Below are 26595 nucleotides of genomic sequence, written 5' to 3'. Positions count from 1 at the left end.
ACAAATTTTATCAAGGCGTAAGCTTTTGTAAGCTACAACTCACTTCCTTGGATGCTGAAGAAGGGAAAAAAGGATCCAGAGAAGGCAGTGTGATATCAGTGCTAACTAAATCAAAGTTGATGGGGCTCATCTCCAGTAGCAATGAGGTCAGACTACCTGAATTGAAAATGATTTATTGTAATGTGAGACACACTCAATGTGTGTCTTTAAATCTTTGGGGTGTCGAATATGCATATAAATTCCAGCTCAGCAGTTTCCCCTTGCAGTCTGTTTTTGAAGGTTTTTTTGCCTATGAATGGCAACTTGCAAATCTGAAAGTGTCTGTCCAGCAAGGTTAAGATAACGCAGAAGTTGCATTTAATTTCCTTGCCCCCCTGCCACCTCCCGCCCCCCCCCGCTGCCTTTTGAGAGAAGAAATCCCGGGCTGGTAAACTGCTTAGGCTAAGTCTACAGTGCCACTTTACACCACTGCTACTTTCTGGGCTCCAGAATGTGGAAACACACTTAATTTCCTCCTCCCTCCCTCCCACCAGCACAGCAAGTTTTGCAGCACTGTAAAGTGCCAGTGGGAATCATGTTACAGCATGGTTAGCAACTCTCCTCATGGAGGCGGTTTACTTAGAGAGCCGGGAGATGTATTCAATCTGTGGCGTTTACATGGGCCTTCTACTGACTATTTGACTTGCAGACTGACAACTGCTGGTGGAATTGTGCCTTCAGAGATATGGGTGATGAACATCTTTCTCCCCTAGCACAAGTGACTAAGTTGCACTCGATCCGTTCAGGGGTGCTGGGGAAAGATTCTTCTCCTTTGGGCTATGGCCTGGCAACAGAGGTCCTCCAATGATGTATCTGCCACAAGGTTGCAGCTGCTCCCCAAACACTGGGAGGGGAAGGGGGACACCATGAATCAGACGTCCAAAAATCATGAGTGGGTTAAGATCATGAGACTTGAAAAATACATTGGATGTTGGCTTCATTTGCTTTTGGGTTTGACACTTTTACAAACAAAAGCTGAGATGATCATGTAAATTACTTGGCTCCACCAGCTGGGGCTCTAAGAAAATCACTAAATTTCAGGAATCTAGGGGAGGAAGGGTTAGAGCTGGTAACATTGCAGCAGACCAAACACTCCCTCTCTCCTTTACACAATATTAGTGATGCTCAAAGATTTTTTTGGGGGGAGGGAGGGGTTCTGCAACAATTTGGAACTCATGTCCCCCTCTTTCAAAAAAAAATTACCACTGGAGAGAGCCTTGAGTCTGAAGGAGCATAGGAGCTGAGCCACTGCCTGAACATGGTGCAGGCTCACTCCCTTCCCCACTCTGGAAAGTGACTCCTTGCATAGAGTCACAGGGTGTCTCAGGCTGGGACTAGCTTCCCATCCATCGCAACTTCTCAGAGGTGAGATTCAGAGTTTGCTCTGCTCTTGCCTTAACAAAAGAACAAGTGGACAGAATTCTTGTAGAGAGAGGAAATTCTCTCATTTGTGGAGTGGAGCTGGCGTTCCTGGTGGCATGAATCACTCCCCAGCTCCTCTTCAAGGTGAGGAGTTGCATTCTAATACCAAAAAGCAGATCTTCAGTTGGTATAATTGTCATAGCTCCTTTGAAGTCAGTGCAGCTCCATTGCCAATTGACTTAAATGGAGGGGTGACCATTTACTCCTGTTGAGGATCCCCCACCTCATGCCCCAATAGCTGAAAGAGCTTTATAATTAAGATAAAGACTGCAAACCATAGCTCAAAAATGGCTGCTAGACTTTTGCTAGGACTTAAAAAAAAGGATTTGCTGGACATCAAGCATAAAAAATTTCTGATGACCATGTCAGAAAGCTACAAGTATGTAAAAGAACAAAAGAATGGCCATACTGGGTCAGACAAAAGGTCCATCCAGCTCAGTACCCTGTCTGCCGACAGTGGCCAATGCCAGGTGCCCCAGAGAGAGTGAACCAAACAGGTAATGATCAAGCGATCTCTCTCTGACAAACAGAGGCTGGGGACACCATTCCTTACCCATACTGGCTAATAACCATTAATGGACTTAACTTCCATGAATTTATCTAGTTCTCTTTTAAACCCTTTTATAGTCCTGGCCTTCACAACCTCCTCAGGCAAGGAGTTCCACAGATTGACTATGCACTGTGTGAAGAAGAACTTCCTTTTATTTGTTTTAAACCTGCTGCCCATTAATTTCATTTGGTGGCCCCTAGTTCTTATGGGAACAAGTTAATAACTTTTCCTTATTCATTTTCTCCACACCACTCATGATTTTATATGCCTCTATTGTATCCTCGCTTAGTCTCCTCTTTTCCAAGCTGAAAAGTCCCTGTCTCTTTAATCTGCCCTCATATGGGACCTGTTCCGAACCTCTAATCAATTTAGTTGCCCTTCTCTGAACCTTTTCTAGTGTCAGTATATCTTTAGATGAGGGGATCACATCTGTACACAGTATTCAAGATGTGGGTATACCGTGGATTTATGTAAGGGCAATAAGATATTCTCAGTGTTATCTCTATCCCTTTTTAAATGATTCCTAACATCTTGTTTGCTTTTTTGACTGCCACTGCACACTGCATGGACGTCGTCAAAGAACTATCCACGATGACTCCAAGATCTTTCCTGATTAGTTGTAGCTAAATTTAGCCCCCATCATATTATACATTTAATTGAGGTTATTTTTTCCAATGTGCATTATTTTACATTTATTAACATTAAATTTCATTTGCTATTTTGTTGCCCAATCACTTAGTTTGGTGAGATCTTTTTGAAGCTCTTTACAGTCTGCTTTGGTCTTAACTACCTTGAGCAGTTTAGTATCGTCTGCAAACTTTGCCACCTCACTGTTTACCGCTTTCTCCAGATCATTTATGAATATGCTGAATAGGACTGGTTCTAGGACTGACTCTTGAGGAACACCACTAGTTACCCCACTCCATTCTGAAAATTTACCATTTATTCCTACCCTTTGTTTCCTGTCTCTTACCAGTTCTCAGTTGGTGAAAGGATCTTCCCTCTTATCCCATGACAACTTAATTTATGTAAGAGCCTTTGGTGAGGGACCTTGTCAAAGGCTTTCTGGAAATCTAAGTACACTATATCTACTGGATCCCCTTGTCCACATGTTTGTTGACCCTTTCAAAGAACTCTAATAGATTAGTAAGACATGATTTCCCTTTACGGAAACCATGTTGACTTTTGCCCAACAAATTATGTTCTTCTATGTGTCTGACAATTTTATTCTTTACTATTGTTTCAAATAATTTGCCCGGTACTGATGTTAGACTTACCGGTCTGTAATTGCTGGGATCGCCTCTAGAGCTCTTTTTAAATATTGGCATTACATTAGCTATCTTCCAGTCATTGGGTACAGAAGCTGCTCTAAAGGATAGGTTACAAACCATTGTCAATAGTTCTGCAATTTCACATTTGAGTTGGGTGAATTCACCCTCTTGGGTGAATGCCATCTGGTCCCAGTGACTTGTTCCTGTTAAGTTTATCAATTAATTCCAAAATCTCCTCTAATGACGCTTCAATCTGTGACAAGTCCTCACATTTGTCACCTACAAAGGATGGGTCAGGTTTGGGAATCTCCCTAACATCCTCAGCCGTGAAGACTGAAGCAAAGAATTAATTTAGTTGCTCTGCAGTGACTTCGTCTTTAAGTGCTCCTTTTGTATCTTGATCGTCCGGGGCCCCATTGTTTAGCAGGCTTCCTGCTTCTGATGTACTTAAACATTTTATTACTTTTTGAGTTTTGGCTAGCTGTTCTTCAAACTCCTTTTTGGCTTTTCTTATTACATTTTTACACTTAATTTGGCAGTGTTTATGCTCCTTTCTATTTACCTCACTGGGATTTGACTTCCACTTTTTAAAATATGTCTTTTTATCTCACTGCTTCTTTTACATGGTTAAGCCACGGTAGCTGTGATTTAGTTCTTCTACTATGTTTGTTTGGTTTTTTTAAAGTGGGGTATACATTTAAGTTGGGCCTTATAATGGTGTCTTTGGAAACTGATTTTGCAACCTTAAAGGTAAAATTTATTACCAAAGCAACTCCAAAAATGTGTATGGGACTGTTTAAAACATTCTGAAAGAATTAAGTTCATACAAGAATCAGGATGTTTCCTGCCAATCCCAGACCCTCTGAGCCAGTGGATATAATAGAATCTCACCAAAAAGACTCCTGGCCAGCCAGTCTGCCAGTATTATCAGTGTTCTATATAGAATTTGCAATTGAAGGCACCTATGTGATGCATTATAGAAGCATAGTCACATAACATGTAGTCATATCAGGGCCCAAACGTTCTCAGTGCTTAACAAATACATGGAAAGTAACTGTGGGTACATCTACTTGCACATGAAATCAGGATATACAATCCAGATAAGTGAATACATACGTTGATTTGCATTTGTGGATTCAGATGCCCAATAAATGGTCAAATACATGGCTTTGTAAGTCCAAATGGATAATTTTGGCCTCCCGCTGACAGTCTATTGAAAAACAAAAAGTCTGCAAATGTCCTAGGATAAACCTCTGCTGAGTGGCTTCTCTTACAGTGATTGTTGTAAGTCCAGCAGTGCAATATACTCATCAACTTATGTTCTGTACTGCTCCAGCTGCACAGTCCATAGGGAGAATAGTCTAAGATCACTGTTTGTAGTCTTACATGACCAAAATAGACTCCTGCATCTTAGCTGAATTATAAAAATAATGGTAGAGAATCAGCATGGCAACACTGTCCATCTCCTTCCCCAAAATCTAGGATTTGTTTAATTTCTCTCACCAGTTTCTCACTCTCTGCTTTTCTGGGTGCAAGGCTGTGAAGTTGTATGTCTTCTATTTAAGACAACTGACTTTCTACTGCTCAGTGGGAAGTTTGCCTCAACCTTTGGGGATGGGGGGAGGATAGGGATAGTTTTCTACTTTTTTTTTATTCATTGTTCTAGGGCTAATTCAGGGATTAACTGGGTCCATCTGAATTTTTGCAGACATTCTCTATTTTCCCACTAATGAAACTGAATAGCATAGCTGATAATCTCTAGAATATAATAAAGCTGCTGGCAAAAATGTTTTCTGGTAAACAGTGAAATCTGAGTTCTTTCTCCCTCATTTTTATTCACTGTATCATTAGAGCACTCCTCAAAATAGACTTTTTCACTGGGGAGCATCAGTACAAAATACTGAAGAACAATCCAAGTGGTCAGGAGTGCTAGTCCAGATTTCTTATCTTGGTCTCTTTGATTGTGCCCAATTAGGAACACTGCTATAGCCGGTGACTAGAAAAATAGCCAAATGAAGTCTTTTCCCTGGGGGTTTGTTTTGTGGTTTTGTCTCTCTCCTTATACCTAATGTGTAGAGAATGGAACTGTTTCCGTGTCCTCATTAGCCTGCTAGCATATTTTACTTGCAATCTTTTTTTACACAGTAGCTACAGAAGCGTGACCAGTGTAATTGTTCCTCCTCGGCATAACTGGAGATTACAGGTAGAGCAGTCCTACAATCTCATGGTCCCTCATGAGCTGATGTAGGTGTAAATGTAGACTCTGTCTTTACTTCAGGATTTGTCAAATGTGGACAAAATAGTATTCTCTAACTATAGATTAAAGTAGGTGCAGACAAGTACAGTATAAAGGTGGATAGAATAAAGCAACCTAATTTGACTTGCTTTTAACTTCTACCCTATTTCTGGGGCACATCTTTGCATTGAGTGACATGCACCATCTGCTACCCTGCCTTGTCCTGTGCTTTTTTGTTAATCCCAAAAATACTACTTCGGTGAGCCATGCTATTAGCACAGATGAAATACAACATGGCTGCCTGCATTGGTTCAAAGGTAGGTCATGTAGACAAAATCCTTCAGTCCTCCACCCTCTTTCTCTGGAAGGGGCTGTTACAGGCACAATAACCATTTAGGCCCATATTTGAGGTAGTGCAATGCCCAAGCTGACTTCAGAGTTAGGGTCAGTGCCACACATATACATAGTGTTAGAGCTCTTTAAAGCTTAAGCTGTCACTTGGTACCATTATTTCTATTTTCTATCTTTACCTTTTTCCTGTAATCATTGTTAAGACCTATATATATATTTGTTAACAGTTAAGAAATAGAGCAATAGACATTGTAACCATATGCTTTTATAAGTCTTTTAATAAACCTGTAACTGTTTAAATTTTAACCTGACTCCTTCAGTTGCTGTAATAGAACCAAGCACAATTTAAAAGAACTTCAGCCGGTCATAAAGGGACAGACATAAGGAGAGCTTGGGCGTTTGGGTCTGTGTCACTCCCAGGTGACAGATCCATTGGGGCACTTTTCAGCTTTCTCCAGGCTGCCCGCTGCAAAGGAACTTTGTGTTCTAGCAGCTAAAATCTAAGGTGTAATAAGCTCTTCCTATTATAACGGGGCGTCTGTTGGCCTGCTGGCCACCCTCTGCGATGGGACCCTGGTCCTAGCAGTAAAGACACGGACGTTAAACCTTTTCTCGGAAACATACACACACACACACTGCCCTGACCATTGGCTGACAATGGGGAATCCATAAGACTTGACAATCAGTTTTCTACTTAGTGCTTCTCACACGCTGGGGAGAATGTACTTCAATTTGCTCCCCTCCTATGAAAAACCATCAGGAAATATGAAGGTTGTTGCAAATATTGGTAGTTCTATTTGAGAGAATGGAATTCAATTCCTGTCTCTCACTCATGGCAAGGTGGAGTGGTACTGAAGCAGTGAATGCAGGTTGAGGGGTAGCAGAAAGAACTGAACTGCTCTGGTTGGACGAGTGGCAGCGAATCCTGTTAAGGATGGAGTTCTAGCCCAGGTGAAGTCAATTGCAATATCCTCTTTTATTTCAGTGGAGCCAGATTCCTCCCAGAATGTCTAATAGGAGCAGGGGGTAGGAGAACAGCTGTCAATGTGCCCAATCATAGGTTACTATTTAAAAGCCTGTCTCAATACCCATGGAATAAAATGTAATATTTTGATGGAGGAAAGCAGATGATTGTGGTGGGCTTTCTTGACTGCCTGGTAACAGCATCTCTGGGAGCTACTCTAAGCATCCCACTGTGTGTGTGTGTGTGTGTGTGTGTGTGTGTGTGTGTGTGTTGCCTTTTTTTCCCCCTCTTTTTTTCCCTCTTTAAAAAAAAAAAAAAGCACCTGGACTCCCTCTCTGTAAGAGAAGCCACATCTGTGTGTCTATTTAAACAAACTGATGTTGTCCTCAATGACCCCAATGCACATGTATTTTAGCAGATCTTAGCATTTTTCCAGTGGCTTTACTTCTAAGCTGTCATCTTGGAAAAACACTTTGCAGGGAAAAAAGCAGGAAGAGAAATGGCTGAGTTAATTTTCACTTTTTTTCAACAGAGATGGGATCCATTTCAGAGCCTGACAGTCTTGCTAATGTGCCAACTGAAAGTCATTTTTATATAAGTAGGATCCTACCAAATTTCAGTCATAGACTTTTAAAAATTGTACGTTTCATGATTTAAGATATTTGTCTCAAACTAAATAGTGGTGAAACTGTAGGGATCCTGATTCAAATTGAAGGGGAGATTTGCAAAGTTATTGTAAAGGGGAGTGGGGTCACAGTATTACCACCCTTATTTCTATAGTGCCTTCAGAGCTGTCCCTTTGGCCAGCATCTGCTTCTCTTCAGCCACCCAGCTCTGAAGGCAGTGCAGAAGCAAGGGTGGCAAAACTGTGACCCAACTATAACAGCCTTATGACACCCCTCCCCTTATAGCCCCTTTGAGTTGGTATCCCAAGTTTCAGCAGTGCTGTTCTCACCTTATACTACTCAGATTTGATGGGGGAAGTATGCAAAAGATGAGATTTCATGGACTGTGATTTTTTTTCATGGCTATCAATATAGTAGGGCGCTACATATAAGATGAATTTACTTCCTGTAATAACAAGTACATGCTGAGGGAAGTAATTTCATAACCCTTCCAACTCCTATCCCCTCCTATTTTCTCCCCGTCCCCAATTAATTAATCCAGTCAGAAAACAATCCCACTGGAAGACTTCCATATAATTTCTTAGACCTCATTTTCCCCCTTCCCAAATGGAAAACAATGTCTTCTATCAACTACGCTCCAAAGAATCCCATTTTTCAAGTGTGTAGAACATCCGCCTTTCTGCTTCATGAAGTGACTGATGGCGATGGCTCTGAAGGCCATGTTTTGCTGTCTGTTAAAGGCCAGCCTTTTCTCTCTGTAGTTGCTGTGTGGTGCCCACTCTCCTCTATTTAAAGACCTGCTATTTTACTCAATTCTCCACTTTCAGCTTTGGAAGACAAACTTCTTAGTAAATTATTATGATCTTAAACTTGGTTAATTAGTCTACAATCACAGTAACATACAAAGTCATGATTCTGATATCACCCATTTTCACTTTATTCCCATTGATTTCAAGTAAGGTATTACTCAATATGGAGCATAAGAAGTGCTTTGTGGTGTTCTTCAACAGTCTGTTCACTGAAGGTGGTATATTTGTATTGCATGAATACCATCATTTACTAATATAACATACTGTACACCCTTTGTGGCAATCTTCTCAACAGCAGGTGGCAATGGAAAAGCACAACTTCAATTTCCTATGATCCTCAGGAAACTGTACACACGTGATTGTAGCAGCACTTGCTTTCCCAGATTCCATAGAGTCTGTTAATAGTTTGAATATCTTACTATTTGAATGCTGAACAACATCATACCATGTGGTGATGGTGGTGTGGGAGGAAGGGGGAGGAAAGTGTAGTGGAGTTGCCTTCAGATCACCTAGCAAGTTGGGTTTCTACCATTCAAGGAAAAGGGCTCAAAGAGAGTGAGAGCAGGGTAATCACTATCTTTGTGAATATTTTAATACATATGCAGGTTAAAAGGAACCCAAAGAATTTCTGTAGATGACCATTTACAAACACTCCATTAGATCACATTGAAAGTTCTAGATTGTGTAGCTTTGAGGAACAATGTCTCAGCTCAGTAAGTGTGTGAGGTTGCAATCACGGTCCTGTTGAAGGTGATTTGATTCCCTTATGTATCCCTCATGCTTTTAAAAATGTAGGGGTAAGTTTACGTAATTACCAGGATATTTTGAAAATTGATTTGAAGTACTTGGAGATTTAAAAACACCTGAAAAATGGTTTTCTGTTCTCCATATGTGTGTGCCTAATACATCCTTACATCTCCTGAAATCACTTTGGAACTTAAAATCTGACCCTTAGGTAGTTTTTACAAATTAATTTAGTTCTGGCAAGAAGCAATTTTCAAGGGCATAAATAGTGAAAAGTTTGAGGAAATTGGTCCTATTTGAAAACTAGGAATGACTTTCTGTTAAAGCAGCTGATTAAGGAGTAAAAAGCAATGGTGTCATGGACTGCATATTTGTCAACCTTGAACCTACGAGGGTGACTCTTCAAAAGTGAAAGGCACCGTCCGGCAGTGGAAGACTAGTGTAGGAAGAATGAGCATGTGCTCATTGTCCAGATCGAGTAACTTAGGAATTGTGTTAGTAGCTTGCCAGAAGTTGCATGTGGTAGAGCTGAGAACAGAACTCCAGACACTCACCATAGGTCTACACTGCATCTTGAAGTGTGCTTCCTCAGTGCAGGTAGCCAGACATAAACTAGCTCTGCTCCACCTAGTACGCTAAAAATGGCTGTACAGACTGGCTGAGTAGCTCCCATGTTACTTGCAGCTGCACTACTATTTTTAGCACACTTCCCTGAGCAGAGCTAGTGCATGTCTGTCCCAACACTGAAAAGCCCTCTCCCAGCTGCAGTGTGGACATGCCTGTTAGGTAGGAGACCAACAGCCTTCAGACGACGTGTCTTCCAGTTTGCATGTCGAAAGTCAGTACCTCTGTTCCAGGGATCTGTACACTTACTCGCTCTGAACCAGACAAATGTCATCTCCAGATCATCAATTCTCTGCCACCGGTGATGCTAAAAGATAGTTTATTACTGGCTGTTTTCTACTAGACTAGGTACGCATAACTGAGAATAAGATTTCAGCACAGAAGTCATGGATTCTGTGACTTCCACTCACATCCATGACACTTTCTGCTTCTGGTTCAGTTCTGTGCCCCGAGGTGGCAAGGCTGGACCTGTCAGTTGATTTTTGGGAGGCGGAGGGGGGGGAGGGAGGAGAGGGAGGACGTGGGTGCTCCAGCACACAGAACTGCTGGGTCTTCCATGAAATTGTTTTATTGCCTGTGACCTGTCCATGACTTTTTTATTAAAAATAACCATGAGAAAATCTTAACCTAAGGCATAACCATGGAGAGGGACAGAGCTGGGTATTCAATATCACATAGCAATTTCTATATATTCCCAACTGACAGCTTTTATGAAAAGTACATGTGCCAGGATTGTTAATGACACAGCCTGCCTTCACTGTATTCAGCAAGACCTGTCCCCCTTGTTCTCTCCAATGGCTTAGAAAAACTTGCTGAGCTATTTCTTTTGAAAAACTACGAAGAGTGAAATCTTATTAACATTCACCCAAACAGCTTTCCAATCTTCACGTTATTTTCTAATTATTTTTGCCCATTTAGATTTAATAATGATGGTGAAAGGATATAATGAGTGTCTGAGCCATATTACCTAGAAAAGAGCCTTCTAAATCAACCTTCCTAAACTTCTCCCAGCAGGGAGGGACTTGAAGCATGCTGAGCGGGGCTGAAATGCACAATACTCCTAGCTCACATTGCAACTGCAACCAAAACTGCAAGTTTTCAGGAAAATATTTATTGCATGAAAGAAATATACAATCTCATTATTATCACCAGGGATCAAATTCTGCTTTGTTACATCAGTGTAAATCCAGGACATAACATTGGTTTCAATGGAATTACTCTTAGTTTTACACCTGAGTAACTAAAAGCAGAATTTGGCCTTTGGGGAAAATTAAGATCATTACTACATTCTGTGGCCAATTTAAAAATCTAGATTTCCCCTTCCCTCCTTTCTCTCCCCCCCCACCCCCCCAGTGAGTAACTGGAGATAGACTCTGATAACAGCACTCAGGCGTCCCAATGTGCCCCAGGGCAGAGACAGCAAGCCTGGATTTTTCCAATCTCTGTAAGCCACAATCTGAAAGTGGAAGCTAAATCTTCCTCTATCATGAACCATGAAGGCATATAATCATTCTCCAAAAAAGAATTGATTTAAATAGAGTTGAAAAGTCATTTGAGAAGAATTTTATTAGTTCAGCATGGCTTTAAGAAGTATGGATGAGCTTTTTCAGCATCTAGGTACCAGAGGAGCAGCACTTTTCTTTGAGCAAGGAAACATTTCAATGATGCTTATTATGACAGACAAAAGATTTCTGTACCCCGAAACAACCCCAAATTATTATTGGCAGGAAGAAAACTTAAGTTACAGCCCTGTCTGGCAGGTAAAAAAAAACTTACAAAAAGAAATTGTATATGAACTATTCTATGGCTTCTTGATCAAATGAAAATGTAGATGTATCATCACTTAAATTGGAATGAGAGGGAACCAACAACAAAACTGCAGGCATCTAATAAGTAGATGAATTGAAAGCTAGATAAATTATCAGCCACACCAGGAGACAGCACAAACTATAGAAACGAACACACACCTTTTAGCAGACAAGCTAAGGTTATGGACTAAATTTCCTTCAGTTTCATTATTGTAATTCTGGAATAATTCTACTACCTTCAGTGAGCTGAGGTGTGAGAGAGCACATCTGATACCTTAGCAAAAAGTACAGAACACAAAATGAATTACTTTCCCAGGCCCAGACTCAAGAAGAGCTGAAGACCAGTTCCTCTTTATAGACTGAACTTGGCTGGCTAAGTAATTCATGATGATGGGCTTGATTTTTGCTATTTCTCACAGGCTACATCTAGACTGGCCCCAAATTCTGGAAAAGGGATGCAAAGCAGGTAAGTCAGCATAGGGAAATCCGCGGGGGATTTAAATATCCCCCGTGGACTTAAATAAACATGTCTGCCGCTTTTTTTCCGGCTTGGGGAAAAGCTGGAAAAAAAGCATCTAGACTGGCGCGATCCTCCGGAATAAAGCCCTTTTCCGGAGGATCTCTTATTCCTACTTTCAAGGAATAAGAGATCCTCTGGAAAAGGGCTTTATTCCGGAGGATCGTGCCAGTCTAGACGCTTTTTCTGGCTTTCCCCAAGCCGGAAAAAAAGCGGCGGACATGTTTATTTAAATCCGCGGGGGATATTTAAATCCCCCGCGGATTTCCCTATGCTGACTTACCTGCTTTGCATCCCTTTTCCAGAATTTGGGGCCAGTCTAGACGTAGCCACAATGTTTGACTCTTCCCTCCCTCTCCCCCACACTCATGACTCCTCTGTTAGTAGTGTTTACTCCAGCTTTACAAGAATGCAGATGAGATCAAGAGTAAAATGTCAATGTCTTACAGTATCAAAACATAGGAAAGCATTCATTCCAGAGGAATAAAAGTCTGGTTCCAGGTGATATACACAGTATCCACCTTAACCAAAGAAAGGAAATACTACAGTGAGAGAGATGGGGTATGTATGTCTGTGTGTGGGGGGGCGTCAGGAATGGGAACCATACCTGGACCATTGGAACAGGTTGAACCTGGGTTCTTCAGCTCTAAAAATAGTTTAAATTATTAAATCCATTACAAGGCAGATTATTGTTGTCTTTTGTGGAACAAAGCTCTATACTGTGGTGTGGATTACGAATACACTAAACATAACCATAGCTCACTTGCAATACATTTTTCATTTTAATTGACCTTTTGTTTCTATTTTAGTGTACATTTGAGCATGTATTATATTAAAGATGGTTTGTCCTCAGTAATGATTAAGCAGCAAAGTTGGATTCCAGCATATAAATAGTTGAGCTCTGCTTAATAGCTTCAATTTTTGCCAAACAGGCCTAATTTGAAGCAGTGTAACTAATGAGCCTTGCATCCCTACTAGGGAGAGTGTTGCACCAATACCCCGTGGTTGGCTCAGGTGAAATTTAAGGTAATGAAAGGGAAATTGTGCCTGGTCTAAAAGCAGAGTAACACTGACAACTATGGTCTTTATGCCAAAGAAAGGTTTCATTTACAAATAGGATCTTTTTAGGGTGATTTTAGTGTCTGATGCTCTTGGAATGGAATAGTCACTGCTTTCTTGACCAGCTTTACCTAAAAGCTATTTCAATAGTGGGCGGTAAATAGCAAACACTCCCTAGTTAGAAAAAACATGCAATATAGGAGCCCAGATCATTTCAATGAAAACTTATACTTTCAACACAACACAAAGGGATAGATTAAATAAAAACAAACAAATCTTTACAAATTATTGTATAGTCCACTTAAACAGCTTCAGATCAGGCTATGTCAAGTGTTTATTATAGATCATGTCAAATAGTTGGCATAACTATTTTAAGCAATTTGTTTGCGCCTTTAACAATAGAAGTGTTCAGTGCATCTCTTCTGAGGCTATCTACCAACCTAAGTGAAAACATTTAGAGGAAACACACATTTTTCAAAAAGGATTAGTGATTTTTTTTTGAGGGCCTCAGTTTTTAAAAGCCCTATCTGAGACAACTTAAGGGGGTTTGATTTAGTCCAAGGATGGTCAGATGCTCAGAATTTTCTGAAATCAAGGTCTTTTAAACATCTGAAAAGTATGTCTGAAAAGTAAAATCATCAGTTATTTTAGAAAATCTGGGCTACACCTAGCAGTTCAGCCTTAACACAACCTGCTGCATGCATAGCAGGCATGCAGTAAGAATTATTAAACTCCACACTCATGCATACCTTGGATTGGGCTGATTGTGGAATGATATATGCCATCATATTTGGTAATAAAGGCTATACCTAACTACAAATTGAAATAAAATGTTAAACAAAACAAACCTTCAAAGTACTATACATTTCTATTTAAAAGCAACTCTATCAAGAATCAATTGTGTGGTCCTTACAATGTTGTGTGAATAACTTTGTTCAGAATATTGTCTTTCGTTGCTTGTGTGTGATAACTCACACTAGACATTTGGTATAACTCACATTAAGGGGTGTATAACTGTCTTGGGTAGGTGGCTGGAGGGGCAGAATAACAAACATTGCCAAAGGCGGCATCTGTGCACCTCTGTCTCATTATCCTTCCTCCATGACAGAGTCTTGGGACCTCATTTCTGATACCAAGATGTCATTGGGTGGAGATTTGTATATGCTGACTGACATATCTACGTATCACATTAATAACACTATCTTTACAATAAGTATATAAACTAGCAGATTGATCCAGTATTGCTCAGGTCCTTAACTCAGTTATGGGTTTTCTTTTTTCTTTTTTTTTTAAATGTATATGCTTTATTGAAAATTATATCTTTCAAAAATGTGCTAACTTTTTTATTTCAGATTTCTTTTAAAAAGGGATTCTGTAAGGCTTATTGAGAATCAATCCTATTCCAGGTTCATCCTAGTTTTTTGTTTTTTTTTTGGTTCGCCTTAGTTCAGTACAGGCCTGAAAGTACCTTAAATTTTTTACAGATACTATCTTATTGCCACCCCCCTCCCGGGTGTGTGTGTGTGTGTGTGTGTGTGTGTTGTGATAAACAGTACATATAAGAAATGTGGGGTGGAGTGGAGGGAGGGGTAGAGAGGGAGGCTCAGGGTTGAGGGAGATTGTGGGGCGTGCAGGAGTGAGGATTGGAGGGGCTTGGAGCAAGGGGTTATGTGTGTGGGGTGGGGTACAGGAGTCTGGTTTGGGGGGCAAGGAGGAGCTCAGGGTACAAAGCTGACTGGTTAAATCTAGCATCCATGACATACACAGTCCATTTTACTTATAAAAAGTATTACAAAATGGTGTTCTGCCTTAACCCTACCTGCACAAGTCAAATGTTACATTGCCACATAAGACAGCTGCCCGGAGACTAGCATCATATAGAATCTTTTTACTGTACCATATTACTGACAATAAACCTGACTGATATTATTTGGTTCCTTGAACATATTTCATAATGGACCAGTGGTCAAGTAATTGACTCTGCAAGTTATGAACAGTGTAGCTGCCTATTATTGCCTCTAGTTAGTTGTTTCCTCTTTGCTTTTGTTGTTTTTCCTTAGACTTTTGTGAGCCAAACCTTAAAGTGGCCAGAACATGGTACAATGGCCGGGTCTAGTGAACTTAAGCGCAAAGGCCATTGCACTTAATGGAGAGGTTGGGTTCTCTGTACTCTCTGGATCAGGTCCTATTTGCAGTATTATCAAATCTCCTATTATAGGCACTGGCAGACAGATGCCAGGATTACTGCTTTGTGGAGACGGCAGTGAATCTTGTTTTATTTTCCCCAAGGCACCCTTTGAAGCATGGCTATAAGCTCAGGATGTTGTTTTATAGTACTTAGGAGGAAAATGGTTGGCCGATGGATAGAGTAGATCTTTTCCCCTATAATTTCAATGTATTTTGTCAGTGTTAAACCATATCTCTTAACCCTACATTAAAAGATGTTCAATGTGTTAAGAGAATTCACTAAGGTGAATAAATGATTAAACAACTTTGGTTAGCAGATTATTTTAATCAAAAGCATACTGGCATACTGGCATTTAAAAATATGGCCCTGATGTAACTTTTTGCAAACGTAAAAGCTCTCAGTACATCCAAAATTTCTCTTTAGGCTGCTAGCTTTCATGTAAAATGATGATAGGAACAGAGGTAGCTGAAAACATTCACAAGTGTTATGAATAACTGTTTTAAATACAGTGGATTCAAACACATCAATGCTAGTTTGTAGAGATGGAGCACTTTTCAAAAACTTTCACAGATTCAGTTTCTTAAACCTGATGCAGTTCATTCAAACACTTGTGCAAATTTCATTGGACAAAACAAAGTAATTTCTTTATATGGTCACAATCACTTTAATTGGACATGGATGCCTTTTTATTGCATAATAAACTATGCTTTTTACTGGTCCCCTGTGTAATTGACCACTGAAGCTTGCATTTGCTTCACAGATTCCCCCCCCCCGCATTGTCGTCTCATAGTGAGGGTATCACAAAACTGTATAGTGGGGTGTGGCTGCCTAAGAAGGGTGAAACCAGTATTGATTTGAGTGAGCAAAGTAAAGGGTTATTGGCAATGAATGAATTGTTTGTGTGTGGTATACATGAAGCAGAGCCAGCATGTATTACAAAGATGTGATATATTCTGAGACTGGCTCTAAACCAAGAAGCAATTCTTACCATTTTATATTCCAGTCTTGTGCACCAGTCACTGGCTAAGAGTAATATCTGTTATCTTGAATATTGGATACTGAAACCAAAGCAGAACCAAACTGTTGGGTTCTCCTAGTAGATCAACCATTAAATCTGCAGGGAGAATTCAAGGTTCATCTCATCCTTGATATTCAATTTACTAGAGACAAGGTGAGTGAGGCAGTATTTTATCAGATCAGTTTGTTAGTGAGAGGGAAAAAAGCTCTTAAGAGCTCTTTGTCAGCTCAAAAGCTTGTTTCTCTCTAACTGAAGTAGTTACCCCACCCAACTTGTGTCTTTCCTAGGACCAACATGGCTCCAATGACACTGAACACACTAAAGTTACTGTCAATTTATTCTTAGTGGCTTGGGCAAGACTTGAATCCAGATGTTTTCAAGCTTCAGCCTGGCTTGGAATTAACAGCTCTGCCTACTGTAAGTCTGGCTGCAGGTTGAATCTTACTTCATTGGGTGCAGGGCCAGCTTAAGGGGGGTGCTAGCCAGGAAGCTGTCCAGGGCGCCAACCTATGGGGGGTGCCTGATGGCAGCTGTAAGGTGTGCCGCGCGCCTAGCTATGCAGTGCCCCTTAGAGCTGCCATCAGGCACCCCGCGCCCGATAGCAGCTGCAAGGTGCGCAGAGCTCCCGGGGGGTGGAGCCGTGCATGCACCATGCACCCGGGGGCAGAGCCACGTGTGTGTCGCGCGCCCGGGGCACAGGAATGGCTCAAGCCAGCCCTGATTGGGTGCTCAAAAGTTTCAGAGGATTAGCTGAGTTAGTCTGTATTAGGAAAACCTTAAACAACCAATAGTCTGGTAACACTTTTAAAGATTAACAAAACATGTAGATGGTATCATGAGCTTTTGTGGGCACAGCCCATTTCAGATGAGCAGACTTTGGGTGTGATACTCAAATGAGACTTGCAATTTTAGCATAAATGTTATCTTAAATTATGCTTCCATAGTAGCTAATGGCTTTTTGCATGTTTCAACTCGGACACTCAAAACACCTTGAAATGGCCTGATTTTTTCAAAGGCTCTCAGCATCTTTGGAAATTAGGAGGAGGTTTTAAGGTGGCTCAGTTGGCTATTCCAAAAATGTAAACCCCCTAAATCATTAGTACTTCTCAAAATCCAGGCTTATTAACAAGAAATACTTTACATGGAAAAAACAGACTAGTATAGCTGTAATATAGCCAGGCAGTATTCTCTCATTCACTCTCTACAGTTACTTTTTCTGTAGCTGCACATTAAAAAACAAACTACTCCTTGGTCAGTGAAAAGTGTGACACAACAGTTTGTGGGCAACTCAAAGCTTCCTGTCTAACTCTCTCTAGTACAGCTGTCCCCATTGTACTTTTGATCTATACCCTACTGGTTAATTGTAAGAAGCTCACTTCATAGGTAACTACATTTTCACCACTTATTGATACATTTATTCATACACTCTTAAGAAAAAACATTCATAGACTTCAAGGCCAGATGGGACCATTACAGTCACTTAGTCTGACCTTCTGTATCACACTGACCATAGAACCCCTAAATAATTCCTAGAGCTAATATTTTAGAAACGTATCCAATCTTTAAATATTGCTAGTGATGGCGAATCTACCATAGCCCTTGGTAATTAACCTTTGGAGCAATTTATCATCACTGTAAATTTATGCTGTTTTCCAGTCAGAATTTGTCTAGCTTCATCTTCCATTTACTAGGTCATGCTCTTCCTTTCTCTGCTAGACAGCAGGGTCCCTCATAAAATATTCCTCTTGCAGGTACATACAGGCTGTAATCAAGTCACTGCATAACTTCCTTTGTTACACTGAAGCTGTTTAATCTTTGTTTAGTTTACCTCTATTAGGCATGTTTTCTAATCTTTTAATCACTTATGGCCTTTTTCTGAGCCGTCTCCAATTTGTCAACATCCTTCTAGAATTGTGAACAGCAGAACAGGACACTATTCCTGCAGTAGGGGAAAAGAACATTTCTGCTCCTATCGAAGATTCCCATTTATGTCCTCAAGGATTACAGTCATCCTTTCGGCCACAGCATCACACAAGGAGCTCATGTACAGCTGCTTATCCATCAAGAACCTCTACTGAAGCCCATGAAATTTGCTGAGTTATTTGGACATCTAGATGCAATCACTGAATACCGTCAGGAGCAGTTACTGTGTATGCATGGGGAGCAGGTGGAGGACAGTCATCATGACTGCCCTGTCATGTGTCGTCAGCAGGATTTGTTGTTACAGGTTGGACACTTCTGGTCTGGCAGCCTTGGAACCTGACCAGTCCTGACAGGGTATTTGCTGGACCAGGAAAGGTCCCCTGCTACTGGCACCCAGCCACCCCCCTGTTGTGCTATCCTACTGCTGCAGTCCTGGCTGCTCAGGCTGCCTTGTCCCTGGTGCCAGGTTTTGTCCTGATATTGGGGCTCCCATGGCCCCAGATCCTGCCCCACTAGCTGGGCTGCTGAAGTCCCGGCTGCACTACTGGTGCTCTGGCCCCAGTCCCAACTCCACCAGTCTCCCAGCCACCAGCCTTCTTACCACTGGGGCTCTGAGACAGGACCACAGATGTTGTAGGACCAGAGTCCCAGTTTTGGGACGACCAACCTCTAGTAAAAGGCAAGAGTGCATTTCCCTCATGCTCCTCAGAGCCTCCCTTCATGGTAGGGTCAGACATCTGCCACTGGGAGGAAGGAAAGTCCTGCTCTTCTCTATCCCCTGTAATATGGCAGTACGGCAGTAACTCTCTACACAGTCTCCTGCTTCTAGCTTCTCTCCATCTAGTGCTGTCTCACTGCTGCCTAGTGGTGATGGATGGCATGTGCACATGGTGTAAGCCTTCAGTAATTGGGGTTGGTTAGAAACTAAGACAGTGAGAAGATTTTCAAAGGAAACACAGGCAAATCCCCATGGGAGGAATGCTGGATTATATGAAATGGGTTTCCCCCTTTCTTAGGAAGTGGTGTGGATGCACAGACTCAGAAGCCCTGTCTTCGCTGCCCCCTAATTACAGATGAAGCAATTGTAGGTTAATCAGCCACTAATGCACATCGTGTATCCACACTGATGAAGTAACACCATGTTCTGCCCCTTGTCAACACTGATGCTGTATCTGAGTGTGATCCCAAGAGTCACAGCAACATAACTCACTGTGACTCTGTCCTGGAGTTCACAGGGTGCTATGGGGCAATTAATTTGTCTGCTCTAAGGATTGTGGGAGGAAATGGAGAGACAGCTCAACTATGTGCCGAGGAAGTGAGAGATGCTGGCGTAATGTGCCTCTGGCTACCTGAATGTAATATGGCACTGTTTATAGAATCCGCATACACAACCACAAATACAAAATAGCAATTTTTATCTCAAGTACCATTTTCTTTGCCAATTCTCTTCCCTCACAAACTTCTCTTTCAAGCTGAATAGATGACTTTTCTCAGATAAAGAAATTGTGAGTTGTGGGGTCTTCTTTTTAATGTTCTAGCTCTTCCAAAAAAATTTCAGTAAATAATAGTGGGCAAGGGACTGTAAGTCCTGGGAAACAAAGCAGCAATGGTGATTCTATTAAGCCCTTTTTAGGAGGCTGCAACTTTTCGAGATGTCATGCTTTACAAGATTCTGTAATGAAAGAAGGGCCAATTATTTCAGGTCTCGGGAGGAGACAGTCCGTGTACAGAAAAGAGAACTTTCTGTGCCTCGTGACAAGCTGGTAAGTGATTGAACAGGAATTGCAAATTATAGCACTGACAGAGGAAGGCTTGCCATGCTAAGGAATCTCACAGACCACCTGGAACATTTACTGAGTGAAAATGTTATTCTCTAGGAATGGAGCAGATTGAGATCAGCAATAAAGCAACTTCCGCACTTGTGAGTAGATGTGCCTATAAAAGGAATTACTTAACATGCAAGTGTGTTTGGATGGTACTGTTACATTTTGCCTGAGGTAACTGTGGCCAAAATGTGTTTTCTCATTAATGCTTTTCCATTACAAAAACGCTACTGCATTCAGCTGATGCAGACACAGTCCGCCTGACATTTGAGATTTAAATGTTCAGCTACCTTCACCACTGTTGGGACCACCACACACGTACCTAGGAACCCTGCAGCCTGCCCAGGTGGCTTTTTTTTTTTAAGAGAGCCTGGGGCTCCAGGCTGCCACTGCTACTGAGGAAGTTTTAGTGGCAGTGGTAACTGGGAGCCCAGGCCCTTTAAAATCACCAGGGCCCCTGGGCAATTGCCCCCTTTGCCCCTTTCTCTCCACCCACCAGCAGGCCTGAGCATGGCTGTCTGTGTGCGGGAACAAGGGAGGGGTGGGACATCCAAACACAGTGGTGCTGACCCCACCTTCAGCTGTCTCATGTCTTCACAGATCAGGCCTGCCAACAGGGAAGAGGGCAGCTGCCTTGTGGCTCGGCGATTCAAAAGGGCTGAGATTCCCAGCTGCTACCATTGCTGCTATATCAGTGGTGGCAGCCGCAGAAGTCCCTAGAGCTAAATTGCCACTGGAGCTCCAGGCAGTATGCACCAGGCAGCACTAAGGGCTGGCTGTGGAGGGCACAACGTGGTCCAGGCAGCTGTGAAGACTCTGCCTGAGGTTCCATCCCTTCCAGGAGCACAGAGTACCCCCTGCTTCCCTAAACTGCCCAGGGTCTCAACAAGTCTGCCACCCCCTGTCACAGACACATGAGTTCTGAACATGTGCTCTTTTGGCTCTACAGATGAGTTCATGCTGTAGCAGAGCTCAGTGATGAATGCATTGCTCAAACATGGGGCAGTTCATTGTAAAATGTGAAGAGGAACATGAGACTGGCTGGCCTTCTGGTTCCTCACCTTGAGCCTCTTCATCCTCTAATGCTTTCTGGTCTACTTGATTCCCCTGGATCCCAGTAGTTGCTGAGATTCTCTTCAAAGAGTACTCTCCAACTGTACAGGAGTTAGTCATTGGGTCTGTGCCTACGCCAAAAAGCTGTGCCAAAACTCTGGGCTGATCCTCCAGCCAAGTGGCTGCATCCTGATCCATGGGCAGCTTAATGGGCAGTGTTCTGTTGCATGGAGCACTAGAGATGAGGAAAGCTCGAAATACTGCAGCAGGGTGGAACTGAGCTTGTTGAGCAGAGCATATAGAAGTAGCTGGATCTGAGGATAGGTGTCTGGGAAGCTACTATGCAGGAATGGGAGCCCAAGGGGCTTAGAGACATGATGGTCCAACATTCTGATGGACAGCCATCCCTGCACAGTTCACTGTAGGTATCTTGGGTTAGCAATATGCAGGACAAGCTAATTGGAGTTGCATTATAGCATGGGGCCACCACTGCATGCCAGTCAATACAGGCGATCTAAGCGGTTTCCTAGGGCACCAAGAAAATGGCTGAGGGCTTTGGAGATGGAGGCGCCAATCGTGCGTTTCGCCTAGGGCGCCAGTTGCTGGCAGCTCATCTAGGGCCGCTCTTGGTGGCATGAATAGAGGGATGTGTCCTCCTTACCGCACTCCATACTTACACAATGTACTTGAGCCAGAGTTAAAGTTACAGTGAAAACAATGTCTAAATGGAGTAGAGACCAGAACAAAGGAAAGAAAAATAAGAAACTCTGAAAGTGAAAGGGAATGACAATGGAGGAGGGGCAGAATCTGCTGTGAGTTGTCACAGGATACTGGGGGTAAAGAGAGGGGTGTACAATACTATGGGGAACCAGTGGAGTAGGGGATGCAGGACAGAGATGAAGTCTCCAGGAGCAATCTGAGGGCAAGTGGTACTGTGCAGGAGAGAAAGTGAAGTGGTGACTGACGAGATCAACCACACAAATCTAAAGAGACCCCACATCAGATGAGAAAAGGAAGCAGATACATGGATGGGGAGAAGAAGGTATTTAAAGGTGGAATAATGGAAATAAATGGGTAGAAATGACAGTGGAAAAACGGAGGGAAGAAAGCCCACAGCAAAGAGAATGCTCAGCAAAGGTGCAACAATATAAAGAGTAAGATTTTTATATTTTTACAGTAGAATATATTACAGATTATGTACTGGAAATGTGATGCTATGGGAAGGGAAGTTTGGTGAAGAGGGGGACCCTCCTGACCCCGTGCAGAGGAGAAGTGTAATATGTAGGGCTTTTAGATTAGGTGTCTGACTCCTTGACTGAAATTGCTTCACAGCTGCAGTCTGCGCATGAGCCTGAGTCAGTAGCTAATGAGAATCTTCTATCTGCCAAGGTCAAAGCTGTCTTTCCTAGCTGAAAAATATAGCCAGACTATAACCCTTCTCATATCTCGGCAACAATGGCTTTGTGCCTGTGTTACAGAGCAGTACTGGATTATTGAAATGGCTTTCATAATGGGCTATCCATTGCTGATAGGGATGGCAGCAGCAACAAGATCAACTGTTGTCAGATGAGTTTTCTTACTCACTGCTTTCCTCCCTCCTCTGAGAAGTGGATACAGTTTCAGGTCACAGCTTTGACATTTAAATCTGTAAATGGGCTGAGTCAGAAGTACCTTGCTGTGTTTCTGGCAGCCTCTGGATCAGCACAGACTTCCACTGTCAGAAGATAAGGTTTTTGATCTCAAAAGCTTGCATGATTCACATCACTGCATCTGGAATACTCTGAGAGGCTCTCAGTCTCTTTCTAAGGGGCCTCCCAGGTGCTTTTGAAATGGCCCTGTAAGATGTTCCCGAAAGGTGGTTTACCATTTTGTTTTTAACTTTAATGTGTATGTATTTTTGATAGGGTTTGATTTGCCAAACTTTCTAAACTAAGAAATAAATATATATAATTTTACTATCATCATTATGTTGCCTCATGGAAGGCTGACTAACTGCTGAATATCTGAGGTAGGACAGGGAAAACGTTTTCTGATTTGCAGCACTTACAAAAGCTATAGAATCCATACATTAGGGAAATCTAGTGCATCTTCTGTATGGATGTTACCTTAATGAAGGCACTTAAAAACCCTCCTGATGCATGGTGTTCCACCGTGGAGGGCTATGACAGGTGGGAGCAGTGCATGCCTGTTCTATTACTCAGTGTAGAATGTTTTACTGTTTTCTAAAGGTTACACTGCTTAATAGATTAATTGTTTACTGCTAATAGATTAGATTCAGCAGCGCCTGAGGTTTCAGTAGGTGGGACATGTTGACTTTAACCTCTAGGTTTTCCTATTTAAACATTGTTCCTTTATAGTCTGTTAAGCTTCTGGGATTTTAAATTAACAGTTGGGGATTGTATGCCCCCTATATTTGTGCAATATTTCCAATGGATATTGGAAGGAGTGGCCACGCTGGAGTAGATCTGCATTCTTCAATTTATAACTGATTATGCATTCTCTTCCACTGCTGCTTTTTGCACTGATTTTTTTTAAAATCACTCCTGACCACTCCTGAGCTCAGACATGACACCAACAGGTCTAGTTATCGACCTCCACGGCACTCCCTGAAGTAAAGAGATCCATCATCTTTGTTTAAAAAGGTATATGGCAAATGTAGGAGTTGAATCCCACAACAAGTGATGGGTTGGGCCGTGTCCACTCCACTATTATCGTATTTGAATTAACGTGTGTTCCCATGCAAATTCCTTCATTTTCTTTTTTTAAACTTAAGACCTGGACAGTCTTACTCCTCCTTTAAACAAAACAGAGCATATAATTGCAGCCCTCTGCCTCCATGTACAAATTTTCTATACCCTGCCCTGGTTTTGGAGTCTGTCACACTTTGTCTCTTAGCACATAGACATTCTAAAAACAATCAAACCTAGCATAACAGACAGAATCATTGTAGATTTCTTCTGACCTGCTTTATTGCCAAAAAGCTAGCCTGTCAATGATGACTGTGCTAACTCAATGCAAAGGTTAAAATATATCCCAGAGAAGCACTTTAGATGAGACGTAAATCATACTGAGGTGAAATGACTCATAAAGGAATGGAAAAAAGTAGCAAGGGAAAAGCTGGTACATTATCTCTGGCATAAACATAAGGGCTACGTCTACACTGGCCCCTAAAAACGGAAAAGCGATGCAAATCAGGTAAGTCAGAATAGGGAAATCCGCGGGGGATTTAAATATCCCCCCGCGGATTTAAATAAACATGTCCGCCGCTTTTTTTCCGGCTTGGGGAAAAGCCGGAAAAAAGCGTCTAGACTGGCCCGATCCTCCGGAATAAAGCCCTGAAGGTAGGCATAAGAGATCCTCCGGAAAAGGGCTTTATTCCGGAGGATCGGGCCTGTCTAGACGCTTTTTTCCGGCTTTTCCCCAAGCCGGAAAAAAAGCGGCGGACATGTTTATTTAAATCCGTGGGGGGTAATTTAAATCCCCCGCGGATTTCCCTATGCTGACTTACCTGATTTGCATCGCTTTTCCATTTTTAGGGACCAGTGTAGACGTAGCCAAGGGTTATATTGTAACCTGGTAAGAGATGAATGGTAGCTTCTAGAAAATTTAACCCTGAGATTCACATCTGTTAGCCACAAAGCAGCGTGTCCTTCGATGATGATTCTTAATGGGGGGATGGAGGGGGGAGAGAAGGGGTTGAGGAAGAAAAATTGACTGGGACTTAGATACAAAGGGGATCCTGAGGGCCCTATAACTTGATACAGCAATTGTGTAAATGATAAAATGACATTGACTAGAGACACTTATTGCTATCTGAGTTTAACTTAATGTCTGCAACTCTATAAATGAGCACGTTGAGTATACTATTACTTTCTTAAGATGTATAATGAGAGAGGTTCTGCATTGGAGAAAGCTTTGATTTAAGAGGGTTCCTGCCTAGAACTCGCCCCCCCCCCTTTTTTTGGATATCTGAAACAAGCCTTTTAATATTCAGTCCTACTTTGTTTAGAAGGGTGAGAGCAACAGAGCTGAAAAATATGTACTTGAAAATCAGAGATAGTAAATTTAATAATCCCCACTAAAAGCTAATAACAAATACCATATTGTAGATATGCAAGACACTGGTATAGGGATTTAAAAGGTTCTGGAAAAGTACAAAAAATCCCTTTTTATAGTGTCTTCATATTCATCTTTTTCATTCTCATGCAGTCTTGGAAACCATTCTTTCTAGATGAAGACAGTTCATCCAGGTTTTCTTTATGCTCCGCACTGTGCCTATGCATTTGACTTCATCCAAATCTTTGCCCTCCCCCCTTCTTCTAGGGAAAAATATAACCATTCAAATGAAACAAGTTGTCCTGCCTGCCCTTAAGAATTGATCTCCCTTTTAAAACACGTCTATTTAAGGCTTTCAAATACTTATATAAATGTGTATTTAATTCTGCTTTTCAGTCAATCAGAAACGTAAGTGCTGGAAATAGCCTATTCACCTGAGATGTGCTACCCAGTATTGCAGATGTAAGAGATTAAGCTACTAAGCTCCAATCTTTTAAATATTTACTTTTGAACCTTACATATTAGGAAGCAAGGTTTTAAAATGCCAGTTCCCACTATGTGGTTAGCATTACAGTCCATATGTAATGAATAGTCATGTATGAGAACTGTTGGACACTAATCCCCACTCCGCCCTTGATGAACTTTTTACATAGTCATTAATTTTTTTATATTAAGCTATTAAAATATATAAAAAATCAAATTGTTTCCTGTCATCTAAAATATCAATGTAAATGAACAGTGCAAAAATGGGAATAGAGATGTGGGTATATTCTCATCCCACTTACTTTCTGATTTACATTTATTAACCTTTTTGCTCAAATATCTTAACTGAAATTACTTCCCCCCCTTTATTTCATTATTAAAAATGTATATTAAGTCTGGCTGAACAAAACTTCCCACTACAATAGAAATGCCTCATAATTTCATTTTAGGGAAAAATGCATTGGACTTAAAGAAATTATAAATACTCTGCAAACAATAGAGTGCTCCAGGTTTTAAATGTAGGATAGAGGTTAAACAGTCATTGCTCCTACAAAGTTTTTGTATATTTGCTCAGAGCCCATGTTCAGATCAATGCTACATTAACTCACAAATTTTAATAAGACAAGTATTGTACTTAGTTTAAAATAAACTTAACAGTGGCTGTGGGGTGGAGAACATGGTATTGTCTATTCCAATTTATGTAAAATCCCATCTTCTCTTAATACTGTACATTTGGAAGGAAGACCGGCTAGAGATGCAAGTAGTTTTATGCTTTTTTTTTTTTTTTTTTTTTTTTTTTAAAGTCTAAATAGCCAGTGGTGGGGGGGTGGGTTTTTTTTTTATGTAAGTAAGTGGTTGTTAATATAAGAGGCAAGGCAATTATTGGGGCTGGCTAGAAACCAAGAATTCAGTTTGAAAAACTAAGGTTTCAACACTTGGGTTTTATTCCAATGGAGAACAAACACTAGGTATTTGAAAAAGAAGAGTTGTAACATGAAACAGTGAATGCTAAATTCCAATAAGGGACTTAA

General features: G+C 41.4%; 1 protein-coding gene across 14 annotated transcripts in view; it reads right to left on the bottom strand.

Annotated features, from left to right (window-relative positions):
* B3GALT1 (beta-1,3-galactosyltransferase 1) overlaps nt 1-26595 on the bottom strand; it is a 377442-nt gene that overhangs the window by 23923 nt on the left and 326924 nt on the right. The gene's annotated exons all lie outside the window — the stretch shown is intronic.

The sequence above is a fragment of the Pelodiscus sinensis genome, chromosome 7 (assembly GCF_052426305.1).
Source record: "Pelodiscus sinensis isolate ZL-2025 chromosome 7, ASM5242630v1, whole genome shotgun sequence".
In the NCBI taxonomy this organism is placed as follows: Eukaryota; Metazoa; Chordata; order Testudines; family Trionychidae; genus Pelodiscus; species Pelodiscus sinensis.
Note: the sequence above shows the minus strand (reverse complement) of the source record. Positions and strands in the feature narration are given on the sequence as shown.